At 35.2% G+C, this 16370-nt stretch overlaps 1 protein-coding gene across 2 annotated transcripts in view; it reads left to right on the forward strand.

The window, feature by feature from the left end:
• The window catches only part of PPP1R9A (protein phosphatase 1, regulatory subunit 9A), a 398730-nt gene that overhangs the window by 295244 nt on the left and 87116 nt on the right, over window positions 1-16370 (forward strand). The gene's annotated exons all lie outside the window — the stretch shown is intronic.

The following is a 16370-nucleotide window of genomic DNA, read 5'->3' on the forward strand; positions in this document are numbered from 1 at the left end:
ACAAAACATTGGACACACTTATAGAAATGCAAAATGCTCTGGAAAATCTCAGCGGTAGAACTGAACAAGTAGAAGAAAGAAATTCAGAGCTCGAAGATAAGATCTTTGAATTAACCCAATCCAACAAAGACAAAGAAAAAAGAATAAGAAAATATGAACAAAGCCTCCAAGAAGTCTGGGATTATTATGTTAATCCACCAAACCTAAGAATAATCAGCATTCCTGAGGAAGAAGACAAATCTAAAAGTTTGGACAACATATTTGGGAGAATAATTGAGGAAAATTTCCCAGGCCTTGCTATAGACCTAGACATCCAAATACAAGAAACAGAAAGAACACCTGGGAAATTCATTGCAAAAAGATTATCACCTAGGCTCATTGTCATCAGGTTAACTAAAGTTAAGATGAAGGAAAGAATCTTAAGAGCTGTGAGACAAAAGCACCACATAACCTGTGATGGAAAAACCTATCAGATTAATGGCAGACTTCTCAGCAGAAACCTTACAAGCTAGAAGGGATTGGGGCCCAATCTTGAGCTTCCTCAAACAAAACAGTGCTCACCCAAGAATTTTGTATCCGGTGAAACTAAGCATCAAATATGAAGGAAAGATACAGTCTTTTTCAGACAAACAAATGCTGAGAGAATTCACCAGTACCAAGCCACCACTACAAGAACTGCTAAAAGAAGCTCTAAATCTTGAAACAAATCATGGAAACACATCAAAACAAAACGTCATTAAAGCAGAAATCTCACAGGACCAATAAAGCAAAAACACAAGTTAAAAAACAAACAAACAAAAGCCAGGGTACACAGGCAACAAACAGCATGATGAATGGAATGGTACCTCACATCTCAATACTAACTTTGAATGTAAATGGCCTAAATGCTCCACTTAAAAGAAACACAACAGCAGAATGGATAAGAATGCACCAACCAACTATCTGCTGCCTTCACTCACCTAACACATAAAAGACTCACATAAACTTAAAGAGACAGAAAAGGGCATTTCATGCAAATAGACACCAAATGTGAGAAGGAGTAGCTATTCTTATATCAGACAAAACAAACTTTAAAGCAACAGCAGTTAAAAAAAGACAAAAGAGGGACATTATATAATTTTAAAAGGCCTTATCCAACAGGAAAATATCCCGATCCTAAACATATTTGGGAGCTGCACACCTAACATTGTAGCTCCCAAATTTATAAAACAATTACTACTAGACTTAAGAAATGAGATAGACAACAACACAATAACAGTGGGGGACTTCAGTACTCCACTGACAGCACTAGCTAGACAGGTCATCAAGACAGAAAGTCAACAAAGAAACAGTGGACTTAAACTATACCTTGGAACAAATAGACTTAACAGATATATACAGAACATTCCATCCAAAGGCACAGAATATACATTCTATTCAACAGTGCATGGAACTTTCTCCAAGATAGACCATATGATAGACCACAAAACAAACCTCAATAAAGTTAAGAAAATTGAAATTATGTCAAGCACTCTTTCCAGCCACAGTATGATAAAGCTGGAAACCAACTCCAAAACAAACCTTCAAAACCATGCAAATATATGGAAATTAAATAACCTGCTCCTGAATAATTATTGGATCAAAAATGAAATCAAGATGGAAATTTAAAAATTCTTCGAACTGAATGACAGTAGTGACACAACTTATCAAAACCTCTGGGATACAGCAAAGGCAGTGCTCAGAGGAAAGTTCATGGCCCTAAACACCTCCATCAAAAAGACTGAAAGAGCACAAACTGATAATCTAAGGTCACATCTCAGGGAACTAGAGAAACAAGAACAAACCAAACCCAAACCCAGTGAAAGAAAGAAAATAACCAAGATCAGAGCAGAACTAAATGAAATTGAACAAAATACAAAAAAAAAATGAAAAGTTTGTTCTTTGAAAAGATTAATAAAATTGATAGACTATTAGCAACATTAACCAAGAAAAGAAGAGAGAAAAATCCAAATAACCTCAATAAGAAACAAAATGGGAGCTATTATAACTGACACCACAGAAATACAAAAGATCATTCAAGGCTACTATGAACAACTTTATGTGCATACACCAGTAAACCTAGAAGAGATGGATAAATTCCTTGTAAGATACAACCCTCCTAGCTTAAATTAGGAAGAATTAGATACCCTGAACACTCCAATAACAAGCAGCAAGATTGAAATGGTAATTTTAAAATTACCAACAAAGAAACGTCCAGGACCAGACAGATTCACAGCAGAATTCTATCAGACATTCAAAGAAGAATTGGTACCAATCCCGTTGACACAATTCCAGATAGAGAAAGAGTGAACCCTTCCTAAATCATTTTATGAAGCCGGCATCACCCTAATATCAAAACCAGGAAAGGACATAAGCAAAAACGAATGCTACAGACCAATATCTCTAATGAACATGGATGCCAAAATTCTGAACAAAATACTAGCTATCCAAATCCAACAACATATCAAAAAGCCAAACCACCATGATCAAGTGGATTCCATAGTAGGAAGGCAGGGATGGTTTAACATACACAAGTGAATAGATGTGATACACCACATAAACAGAACTAAAAACAAAAATTACAAGATCATCTCAATAGATGCAGAAAAAGCATTCAACAAACTCCAGCATTCCTTTATAATTAAAACTCTCAGCAACATCGGCATACAAGGGACATAAAAGCCATCTATGACAAACCCACAGCCATCATAATACTCAATGGGGAAAAGTTGAAAGCATTCCCTCTGAGAACTGGAACAAAACAAGGATGCCCACTCTCACCTCTCCCCTTCAACATAGTACTGGAAGTCCTAGCCAGGGCAGTCAGAGAGGGGAAATAAAGTGCATCCAAATCCGTAAAGAGGAAGTCAAAGTGTCACTGTTTGCTGATGATGTGATCATTTACTTCAAAAACCCTAAAGACTCCTCCAGAAAGCTCCTAGAACTAATAAAAGAATTCAGCAAAGTTTCTGGATACAAAATTAATATACACATATCAGTATCTCATCTATATACCAGTAGCAACAAAGTGGAGTATCAAATCAAGAACTCAACCCCTTTTACAATAGCTGCAAAAAAAAAAAAAAACAAAAACTTAGGAATATGCCTAACCAAGAAGGGGAAAGACCTCTACAAGGGAAACTACAAAACACTGCTGAAAAAAAATCGTAGATGACACAAACAAATGAAAACACATCCCATGCTCATTGATGGGTAGAATCAATATTGTGAAAATTACCATACTGCCAAAAGCAATCTACATATTCAATGCAATTCCTGTCAAAATACCACCATCGTTCCTCACAGAATTGGGAAAAAACAACAAAACAATTCTAAAATTCATATGGAACCAAAAAAGAGCCTATATAGCCAAAGAAAGACTAAGCAAAAAGAACAAATCTGGATCCATCACATTACCTGGCTTCAGACTATACTGTGAGGCCATAGTCACCAAAACAGCTTGGTACTGCTATAAAAATAGACATATAGACCAATGGAACAGAATAGAGAACCCAGGAATAAACTCAAATACTTAAAGCCTACTGATTTTCAACAAAGCAAAGAAAAACATAAAATGGGGAATGGGCACCCTTTTCAACAAATGGTGCTGGGATATAGGTTGGCTAGCCACCTGTAGGAGAATGAAACTGGATCCTCATCTCTCACCTTATACAAAAATCAACTCAAGATGGATTAAGGACTTAAATCTAAGAGGCAAAAGTATAAAAATTCTAGAAAATAACATTGGAAAAACCCTTTAGACATTGGCTTAGGCAATTTTGGGTTTCATGACCAAGAACCCAAAAGCAAATGCAATAAAAACAAAGATAAATAGCTCTGATTTAATTGAATTAAAGAGATTTTGCACAGTCAAAGTCACAGTCAGCAGAGTAAACAGACAACCCACAGAGTGGGAGAAAATCTTTGCCATCTACACATCTGGCATAGAACAAATATCCAGAATCTACAACGATCTCAAACAAATCACCAAGAAAAAAAATAAACAATCTCATCAAAAAGTGGGCTAAGGACATGAATAGACAGTTCTCAAAAGAAGATATACAAATGACCAACAAACATATGAAAAAATGCTCAACATCACTAATAATCAGGGAAATGCAAATCAAAACCACAATGTGATACCACCTTACTCCTTGGGCACAGTCAAAAAAATAAGAAAACAGATGGTGACGTGGATTCAGTGATCATGGAACACTTCTACACTGCTGGTGAGAATGTAAACTAGTACAACCACTATGGAAAACAGTGTGGAGATTTCTTAAAGAACTAAAAGTAGAACTACTATTTGATCCAGCAATCCCATTACTGGATATCTACCCAGAGGAAAAGAAGTCATTATATGATGATACTTGCACACACACATTTTTTTTTTTTTGAGACAGAGTCTTGCTCAGTCGCCCAGTCTGGAGTGCAGTGGTGCGATCTTGGTTCACTGCAAGCTCCGCCTCCCAGGTTCCCGCCATTCTCCTGCCTCAGCCTCCCAAGTAGCTGGGACTACAGGCGCCCGCCGCCACGCCCGGCTAATTTTTTGCAATTTTAGTAGAGACGGGGTTTCACCGTGTTAGCCAGGATGGTCTCGATCTCCTGACCTCGTGATCCACCCGCCTCGGCCTCCCAAAGTGCTGGGATTACAGGCATGAGCCACCGCGCCCAGCCTGCATACACACTTTTATAGCAACACAATTCACAACTGCAAAATCATGGAGCCAACCCAAATGCCCATCAGTCAGTGAGTCGATAAAGAAACTGTGATATATATAGATTCACATATATATTTGATATATGTGTTCTATATAGATTCACATAGATTCACATATATATGTGAATTCATATATTCAATATATAATATAGAATATATATTATAGAATATATAAATTCTATATATTCTACATATAGAGAATATATAGAATATATAGATTCTATATATAACATAATATATAGAATCTATAGATTCTATATAATATATAATATATTCTGTATATATTATATATGTATAGCAACACAATTCACAACTGCAAAATCATGGAGCTGACCCAAATGTCCATCAATGAGTCGATAAAAAAACTGTGATATGTGAATATATATAGCATATATAGAATATATAGTATATATATTTGATATATATGATATATATTCACAGAATATATGTGATATATGTTCCCTATATATCACATATATATGTGAATTCATATATATTCTATATATACATATTCCATCATATATAGAATGTATACATTCTATCATATATAGGATATATATTCCATCATAGACATATATGTATATACATATGTATAGGTATATGTATGTATATATACATATACATGGGTATATGTATATACGTGTATATATGCATTTACATCTGTGTGTATATGTATGTATATATGTATATACATATACATGTATATACACATGTGTGTACATGTGTATATACATGTGTGTACATGTGTATATACGTGTGTGTGTACATATGTATATACATATATGTGTGTCTATGATGGACTACTACTCAACCATATAAAGGAATGAATTAATGGCATTTGCAGCAACTGGATGAGATTGGAGTCTATTATACTAAGTGAAGTAACTCAGAAACAGAAAACCAAACATTGTATATTCTCACTGATATGTGTGAGCTAAGCTATGAGGATGCAAAGGCATAAGAATGATACAATGGACTTTGGGAACTTGGGGGGAAGGTTGTGGGGGTGAGGGATAGAAGACTGCAAATAGTGTGTAGTGTATACTGCTGGGTGATGGGTGCACCAAAATCTCACAGGTCACTAAAGAACTTACTCATGTAACCAAACACCACCCATACCCCAATAAACTATGAAAAATAAAAAATTTTAAAAATATATATAGGCTGGATGCAGTGACTCACATCTGTAATCCCAACACTTGGGAGCCAAGACAGGAGGGTTGCTTGAGACCAGGAGTTCAAGGCTGCAGTGAGCAATGATGGCACCACTGCACTCCAGCCTCGGCAACAGAGTGAGACCCTGTCTCAAAAGAAAAGAAAATATAAATGAATGACAAATGAGTTTTTTAATAGATATGTACATTTATATTTGGATATATACCTGGATGTGTAATTTCTATGCTTGGAAGCTTTTATTTCTTTTATATTTACTTAAGATTATTTCCATTTGAAATGCAGTAAACCTTGAAATGTTTTTACTTTACTTATTTCATTGTTTTTGTTGCCACTATAGTACAAGGGGCAATTGAGAATTTCACTTTTTATCAGAGCTTTTTGTTTTGTGATTTTGAATAATAAAGTGTTATATGCAGTGGAGGGCTGTGAGGGAATTTTCATATTCATGGAAATCATCCACCATTGTGGATTTTGTGTTTACTCCTAAGATGAGAGAAGCAACTACTCTGGATTTTGGATCATGGATATTAGATCTCCTTAATGTTGAATATATAAGAATGGTCAACAACCACTGTTGAGAGAAAGAGTAAAACCAGCAAGGATTTCAAAAGAACTAATGAAATGAGATTTTGGCTTGATGAGACATTTTCTGGTGTCACTATATACAGATTAACATTCTGCGTACTACCTTTGTAATGTTCATATATATTAATGTTTAAACCTAAGACATCAAGGCTAACTACTAAGCAAAGAAATGTTACTCCTGGAAAGGATGTAGTATTTTTGGAAAGTACCTTAAGTTTATATCTGTTAAATAGTGTGTAGTTCTTGAAGTGGCATGTGTTAGGCAAGGTTTTTTTTTAAGAATTCAACTTTTTGTTTACAATGAAATATAGCATAGAAAAATACTCTTTTTTTCCTTTTAAGATAGGATCTCTCTTGCCCAGGCTAGAGTGCGGTGGCACGATCTCGGCTCACTGCAGCCTCTGCCTCCCAGATTCAAGTGATTCTCCTGCCTCACTCTCCCAGGTAGCTGGGATTACAGGCACTCACCACCACGCCTGGCTAATTTTTTTGTATTTTTAGTAAAGACAGGGTTTCACCATGTTTGCCAGGCTGGTCTCAAACTCCTGACCTCAGGTGATCTGCCCGCCTTGGCCTCCCAAAGTGCTGGGATTACAGGCATGAGTCACCAGGCCTGGCGAAAATATTCTTTTTTTTGGGGGGGGGGACATAGTCTTGCTCTGTTCCCCAGGCTGGAGTGCAGTGGCGCAATCTTGGCTCACTGCAACCTCCACCTCCTGGATTCAAGTGATTCTCCTGCCTCAGCCTCCCGAGTAGCTGGGACTACAGGCACCTGCCACCACTCCCGGCTTTTTTGTATTTTTAGTAGAGATGGGGTTTCACCGTGTTGGCCAGGATGGTCTTGATCTCTTGACCTCATGATCCACCCGCCTTGGCCTCCCAAAGTGCTGGGATTATAGGCATGAGCCACCATGCCTGGCCAAAAATATTCTTATAATTAGTATTGGGTTAGATAGAAAAATCATTTCAAAGAACTAATACCTATAATTAAGTTTAAATATTTCAGATTCCACTTTCTTTATTTTTAAAACCTTTTATTTTGTTTTATTTTATTTTATTTTTAAATGGAGTCTCACCATGTCACCCAGGCTGGAGTGCAGTGGCCAGATCCAGCTTTCAAAAGCGATCATCTTCATAGATGAATTTTTAAATTTTTTAATGTTAAGTATATAATAAGGTATATTAATCTAGCTCCCAATATAGAAAGGAAAAATATGTAAGAATGTGTGATTACAAATAAGGAGCAAGAGCTTGGTTGTCTAGGACTTTTAACTCTTAACTACTGTCAACAAACTAGTGAAAGTAGCTGGAGTTAAATTTACCACTACATACTCATCGAAATCAAGTTAAATATTAAAAAGCTATCAAATTCAGAGAAAAGCCATTTAATATAATCAAATAGAAACAATGAGGCACTGTGCTTTTCTAAAACACTCTAGGATCTTGTGACGCATAGCTCATGAAGGTATCCCAATATTCAAGTATAAGTTGTGTGCATCTATTTTTATTTTTTAGAGACATATATTTCAGGTATTAAATGTACATACAATAGATGTTTGTTTGAATGAAATTATTTGTTATATAAGAACTGATAACTATATCCTTGTGTAGCTTTTTCATTTAAAAAATTGTTTCATTTTATTTATTTATTTATTTCAATCGTTTTGGGGGAACAGGTGGTGTTTGGTTGCATGAAAAAGTTCTTTAGTGGTGATTTCTGAGATTTTGGTGCACCCATCACCCAAGCAGTGTACACTGTACCCAATATATAGTCTTTTATCCCTCATCCCACTCCAACCTTTCCTCCCAAGTCCCCATAGTCCATGATATTATTTTTATGCCTTTGCATCTTCATAGCTTAGCTCCCACATATAAGTGAGAACATATGATGTTTGCTTTTTCACTACTGAGATACTTCACTTAGAATAATGGTCTCCAACTCCATCCAGGTTGCTGCAAATGTCATTATTTTCTTCCTTTTTATGACTCAGCAGTATTCCATGCTGTATATATGTGTATTACATTTTCTTTATCTGCTCGTTGATAGATGGCATTTAGGGTGTTCTATCTCTTTGCAATTGAGAATTCTGCTGCAATAAACATGAGTGTGTGGGTATCTTTTTCATATAATGACTTCTTTTTGTCTGTGTAGATACCCAGTAGTTAAATTGCTAGGTCAAATGATAGTTCTACTTTTAAGTTTTTAAGGAAACTCCATACTGTTTTCCATACTGGTTGTACTAGATTACATTTCCACTAGCAGTGTAAAAGTATTCCCTTTTCACCACATCCATGCCAACATCTATGTTTTTTATCTTTTAATTATGGCCATTCTTGCAGGACTAAGGTGGTATCACATTGTGATTTTGGTTTGCATTTCCCTGATCATTAGTGATGTTGAGCATTTTTTCATATATTTGTTAGCCACTTGTATATCTTCTTTGAAAACTGTCTATTCATGTCCTTAGCCCACTTTTTGATGGGATTTTTCTTGTTTTGTTTTGCTGATTTGAGTTCTCTATAGATTCTGGATATTAGTCCTTTGTCAGATGTATAGATGGCAAAGATTTTCTCCCACTCTGTGGATTGTCTGTTTACTCTTTCTGCACATACTTTGCTGTGCAGAAGCTTTTTAGTTTAATTAGGTCCCATCTATTTACCTTTGTTTTTGTTATATTTGCTTTTGGATTCTTGTTCATGAACTCTTTGCCTAAGTCAATGTCTAGAAGAGTTTTTCGAATGTTATCTAGAATTTTTATGGTTTCAGATCTTAGATTTAAGTCTTTGATCCATCTTGAATTGATTTTTGTATAAGGTGAGAGATGGGGATGCAGTTTCATTCTTCTACAAGTGGCTTTCCAATTACCCCAACACCTTTTGTTGAATAGGGTGTCCTTTCCCCACTTTATGTTTTTGTTTGCTTTGTCAGATATCAGTTGACTGTAAATATTTGGTTTTATTTCTGGGTTCTCTATTCTGTTCCTTTTGTCTGCATGCCTATTTTTATGCCAGTACCATGCTGTTTTCGTATAGCCATGTCGTATAGTTTGAAGTCAGGTAATGTGATGCCTCCAGATTTGTTCTTTTTGCTTAGTCTTGCTTTGGCTGTGCAGGCTCTTTTTTTGTTCCATAGAAATTTTTAGGATTGTTTTTTCTGGTTCTGTGAAGATTGATGATAGTGTTTTGATAGGAATTGCAATGAATTTGTAGATTGCTTTTGGCAGTATGGTCATTTTCACAATATTGATTCTACCAATCCATGAGCATGGGATGTGTTTCCATTCATTTGTGCCATCTATGATTTCTTTCAGCAGTGTTTTGTAGTTTTCCTTGTAGAGATCTTTTGAACCTCCCTAAATGTTTTTTGGGGAGAGTGGGGAACTGTTGTAAAAGAGGTTGAGTTCTTGATTTGATTCTCAGCTTGGTCGATATTGGTGTACAGCAGTGCTACTGATACGTGTACATTCATTTTGCATCCTGAAATTTTACTGAACTTGTCAGATTTAGGAGCTTTTTGAATGAGTATTTAGTGTTTTCTAGGTAAATGATCATATCATCCACAAACAGCGACAGTTTGACTTCCTCTTTACCAGTTTGGATGCCCTTTATTTTTTTCTTTTGTCGGATTGCTGTGGCTAGAACCTTTTAGTACTATGTTTAATAGAAGTGGTCAGAGTGGGGCATCTTTTTTTTGTTCTAGTTCTCGGGAGGAATGCTTTCAACTTTTCCCCATTCAGTGTAATGTTGCCTGTGGGTTTGTCATAGATGGCTTTTGTTACTTTAATGTATGTCTCTTTTATGCCAATTTTGCTGAGGGTTTTAATTGTAAAGGGATGCTGGATTTTGTCAATGCTTTTCCTCTATCTGTTGAGATGATTATATGATTTTCTTTTTAATTCTGTTTATGTGGTATGTCTCATTTATTGACTTGTATATGTTAAATCATCCCTGCATCTCTGGTTTGAAGCTCACTTGATCATGGTGGATTATCTTTTTGATATGCTGTTGGATTTGGTTTACTAGTATTTTATTGAGGATTTTTGCATCTGTGTTCATCAGGAATGTTGGCCTGTAGTTTTCTTTTTTTTTTTTTTTTGTTCTGTCCTTTCCTGGTTCTGGTATTAGGGTGATACTGGCTTTATATAATGATTTAGGGAGGATTCCCTTCTTCTCTATCTTTTGGAATAGTTTCAGAAAGGTTGGTACCAATTGTTCTTTAAACGCCTGACAGAATTCATCTGTGTATCTTTCTGGTCCTGAACTTTTGTTGTTGTTGTTGTTGGCAATTTTTAAAACTACTATTTCAGTCTTACTACTCATTATTGATAAGATCAGAGTTTTCATTTCTTCCTGACTTAATCTAGGAGGGTTATATATTTTCAGGAATGTATCCATTTCCTCTAGATTTTCTAGATTTCATGCATAAAGGTGTTTATAGCAGCCTTCAATGATCTTTTGTATTTCTGTGGTATTGGTTGCAATATCTCCCATTTCATTTCTAATTGAGCTTATTCGGATCTTTTCTCTTCTTGGTTAGTTACACTAATGGTCTACCAATTTTGTTTATCTTTTCAAAAAAACAGCTTTTTATTTCATTGATTTTTTTGCATTTTTTGTTGTTTGTTTCAATTTCGTTTAGTTGTGCTCTAATGTTGGTTCTTTTCTTCTTCTGGGTTTGGATTTAGTTTGTTCTTTCTCTAGTTCCCTTGAGTTGTGTCCTTAGATTGTCTGTTTGTGCTCTGTTAGACTTTTTGATGGAGGCAGTTAATGCTATGAACTGTCCTCCTAGCACCACTTTTGCTGTGTCCTAGAAGTTTTAATATGTTGTGTCACTATTATTGTTTAGTTCAAAGAACGTTTAAATTTCTGTCTTGATTTCATTGTTGACCCAAAGATCATTCAGGACCAGATTATTGTATTTGCCTGTATTTGCTTAGTTTTGAGGGTTTTTTTTTTTTTTTTTTGAGTCAATTTCCAGTTTTATTTCCCTGTGATCTGAGAGGGCATTGGATATAATTTTGATTTTCCTTAATTTATTGAGACTTGTTTAATTTATTGATCTATCTTGGAGAATGTTCTATGTGCTAATGAAAAGAATGTATACTCTGCAGTTGTTGGGTAGAATGTTCTCTAAATATCTGTTAAGTCCATTTGAAGTCCATTATTTTGTTGACTTTGTCTCTTAGTGACCTGTCTGGTGCTGTCAGGTGAGTATTGAAGTCCCCTATTATTGTGTTGTCATCTATCTCATTTCTTATATCTAGTAATAATTGTTTTATAAATTTAGGAGTGCTGTGTTGGGTACATATATATTTAGAATTGTGGTATTTTCCTGTTGGACTAGTCCTTTCATCATTATATGATATCCCTGTTTGTCTTTTTTAACTGTTGTTGCTTTAAAGACTGTTTTGTCTGATATAAGAATGGCGATTCCTGCTTGCTTTCCATTTCTATTTACATGAAATACCTTTTTCCACCCCTTTAAGTTTATGTGAATCCTTATGCCTTCGGTAAGTCTCTTGAAGACTGCATATACTTGGTTGGTGGATTTTTATCCATTCTACCATTCTGTACCTTTTAAGTGGAGCCTTTAGGTCATTTACACTCAGTGTTAATATTGGGATGTGAGGTACTATTTTATTCATCACACTAGTTATTGCCTGAATACTGAATTTGTTTGTGTGTGTGTGTGCAGGCTGGAGTACAGTAGGGCAATCTCAGCTCACTGTAACCTCTGCCACCTGGATTCAAGTGATCCTCCTTCCTCAGCCTCCTGAGTAGCTGGGATTACAGGCACCTGCCACTGCACTCAGATAATTTTTGTAGTTTTAGTAGCGATAGTGTTTCACCATCTTGGCAAGGCTGGTCCTGAACTCCTGACCTAGTGGTCCATCTGCCTCAGCCTCCCAAAGAATACTTTGTTTTTTCTTCATTGTGTTATTGTTTTATAAGCCCCATGAGATTTATGCTTCAAGGAGGTTCTATTTTCATGCATTTCAAGGGTTTGTTTCAAGATTCTTGTAGTATTGGTGTGATAGTGTTGAATTCTGTCAGCATTTATTTCTTTGAAAAATCCTTTAGCTCTCCATTTTGAAGCTTAGTTTTGCTGGGTACAGAGTTCTGGGTTTGTAATTATTTTGTTTGAGGATGCTAAAGTTAGGACCCTAGTCCCTTTTGGCTTATAGGGTGTCTGCTGAAAAATCTGCTGTTAATCTGGTAGGTTTTCCTTTATGTTACGGCTTTACGTTCCTTTAGGTTACTGCTTGCTTTTGCCTCACAGCTGTTAAGATTCTTTCCTTAGATAACCTGATGACTGTGTGCCTGGGTGATAATCTTTTTGGTGGTGATCATCCATTACACACAAAATACATTTTGCAATGTATTTCCCAAGTGTTCTTTGAGCTTCACTGTATTTGGATCCTCATCCTCTTCCTCCTCAGGAACACCAGTTATTCTTAGGTTTGGCTGTTTAACGTAATCTTAAATTTTTTGGAGGTTTTGTTTATTTTTGGAAAATTCTTTGTCTTCGTCTGATTGGGTTAATTTGAAGACCTTGACTTTGAGCTCTCTATTGTTGAAATTTTCCAGTGCATTTTTTATTTCTCTAAAGTATGTACTTCATTTCCAGAAGTTGTAATTGGTTTTTCTTTATGGTATCTGTTTCTCTGGAGCATTTTTCATCCATATCCTGTATTTTTTCCTTAATTTCTTTAAGTTGGTTTTCATCTTTCCCTGGTATCTACTTGAGTAGTTTAGTAATCAACCTTCTGAATTCTTTATCTGGCAAATCAGAGATTTCTTCTTGGTTTGGATCCTTTGCGCATGTTATAGAATCTTGTTTTGCCACATTACCAGAATTACTTTTCTGATTCCTTCTCATTTGAGTGGCCTATTTCAGTGGAAAAATCTGGAACTCAAGGGATGCTGTTCAGATTCTTTTGTCCCATGGGTGATCCCTTGATGTGGTACATTTCTTCTTTCCCTAGGGATGGGACTTTCTGCAAGCCAGACTTTAGTGACTGATGTTGCTCCTCTGGGTTTAGACACCTAGCAAGGTTACTAGGCTCTGTGTTAGTGCTGGGAAATGTCTTTAGAGAGTCCTGTGATGTGATCCGTCTTCAGATCTCCCAGCCATGGATACCAGTACCTGCTCTGGTGGAGTTGGCAGGGCTGTGAAATGGACTGTGTGAGAGTCCTTAGTTTTAGATACATTGAGGATTCTGGCTTTCTTGAATGCTGGTTATGCCAGCAGTAAAGTTGCCACGTGGACACACTGAGGACCACTGGTTAGCTGGGATTTTGCAGGCAGTGGAATTAGCTGTTGTCTTCTCCTCCTCGGAACAGGATTGTTCTGTCATGAGTTGCTGTAATGTCCTAAGTTGGTCAGCCTCCAGCCAGGAGGTGGCACTTTCAAGAGATCACCAGAGTTTTTGGCCTGTCTTTCAGAACTTGCAGTGGCCTGCCACTTCTTTCAAAGCATCCATGAATTCTTTTAGTCTTCCTGGTACATTCCTCTGGTGGTTCCTGGATTAAAAGTCCGCATTGTGAGTCTGCACACATTGTTCTGTCTGTCCCAGTGGAAGCTGCATGTCAGCCCTGTCTCCTGTCTGTCTTGACTCCACAATCAGCTTTTTCATTTTTACTGAAACTTAATTCACATTGAGATTTTTTAAATTTCAACATTAAATAAGTGTCATTTTTGACTAGTACATAAATTTTATTAAAACAACTAAATCTGAAAACTAAGGAATTCATAAATTATCATTTTTTATAACCTCTCATCATTTACATGGAACATGTAGGATCTTTATGACTTGAATTTAGTAAATTGTAAATACAGTTTAATTGTTGTTTAACTTGTATTTGACAGCTTACCAAATAAACTAATGAAATGAATCCCACATAATCAGATACCTGTACTCCAAAGAACAGTACATGGATATTTCTTGGCCTGATAATAAATGAAAAGAAAGGAATAACTGATGTATCTGCTTTGGCTTATTGTATCTCAGCATGAAGGGGAGAGAGGGCAGTTCTTAGTGAAATAATACACATTAAAACAAGATAAAAAATTTTAATTGACATAATGATTGCATATATTGAAGTGGTACATAATTATGTTTTGTTATATAATGTATAGTGATCATATCATGGTAATTAGCATATCTGTGATCTCAAACATTATCATTTTTTTATGTTGGGAACATTCAGTGTCCTCCTTCTAGCTATTTGAAACTGTGTAATACATTATTGCTAACTAGAGTCATCCCACAGCGGTATAGAACACTCGTATTTATTCCTTCTATCTAGTGGTAATTTTTGTCCAAGGTAATTTTATTTAACACAATAAAAAGCCAGGCTAAAAACATAAACCTTAATTGTAGATTTTAGTTTTGGTATTGCATTATTTGGCAATGATAAGCTTAGAAAAAATACTTAATTTTTAATTTAATTCATTAGATTTGTTTTCTGTTAATTTATTCTTTATACCTAAAAGATAAAAAGATCCCACTATTACTTTTACTGTCACACATTATTTTTCTTTGTTGAAGCAAAGAAAAAAGTTTAGAATGTGACAAGAGAAAATATAATTATCTTAAAGAAAATTTAAGTTTAAAAACAGACTGATTCAGTACATGTTGTCATTTCAGTTAAAGATACTGTATAAGATATGAATCACAGTTGTACAGAAATATCAATTGATTTGGCCACATATATTTAGGACTGATTATTGCTGACTAATGTTGTACTTTTGAAAGTTTTAAAAATTCAATTAAAGTGATTATATAGATTTATACTTTAATATTTCAGTGGCAACAGAAATTTCAGTTTTCAGAGCACATTTTAGATTAAAGATTTTATCCTTTTCCTATGGTTTACTCATAAAAAATCAACTCTATTTTCAATACTGTGATCAAATAAAAGGGAATTGGGACAGTGTGTACGGTAAGTACTTTTTTTCATCATTTCATAGTGTTTATTACCTGCTGTCAGATTGCCCAACAAAGATATTGTAACAGTGTGCATTGTAATCAATAAGTAATGTATAAATATGCAGTTTCACCATGGCCTCAGCACTATTACATTTTGTTATTTTAATTTGTTATTTTATTATTTACTGAATAGATATGAAATGGCATCTCTATTTTCTTTTCAATTTAATGTTCTTTGCTTACTAGTGAAAGGCTGATACATTATCTATTGATGTTGCCACAAAAGTTTCAGATCAATTTGCAGGAGGTACTTTTAAATGCATTTGGTCTTGTCTAGATTAAAACAACAATGTACATTTATTAAACCCTCACTAAGTACCACGTACTTACTTTTTATGAATTATATAGTATTTATTATGGTTAGTATACTCATTTTACAAATGTGGAAACAAAAGCTTAGAAATATTAATACATCCAAGGTCACAAAATCATTAAGTGGTATTTATAGTTTGGTGGATTTGTCCCATCAAAGCTGGTTTTCCCTTTTACTTACCATTTTAACTCCTAAGTTGTACTGTCATAGCATACCCATACTCTGAATTCATAACTGAAATAATAACCTTACTTTAAATTTTACATTTTCTGCTGAATTCTCTTTATGCTAGTTGTATACATAGTCTTATAGGACATATTTACAAAGACAGAATAAAATAGACCAGACACTTAAGAATGCATAGGAAGGTAATTTCAATGATACAGATTTTTCAATATGGGAGATTTTATCATTTTCATCATAATAACAATAGTGCATTCAAGTTCTTTCATGTATGTACCACATTTTATTCTTTTATCACCCCTTCAGACACATGAGGTTGTATACTAATCTCCACATGAGGAAAATGAGGCAGGGGCCTGTTGTTTGGTTCCACTTCTGCGTG

This window comes from Colobus angolensis, unplaced genomic scaffold (genome assembly GCF_000951035.1).
Source record: "Colobus angolensis palliatus isolate OR3802 unplaced genomic scaffold, Cang.pa_1.0 Scaffold394, whole genome shotgun sequence".
In the NCBI taxonomy this organism is placed as follows: domain Eukaryota; kingdom Metazoa; phylum Chordata; class Mammalia; order Primates; family Cercopithecidae; genus Colobus; species Colobus angolensis.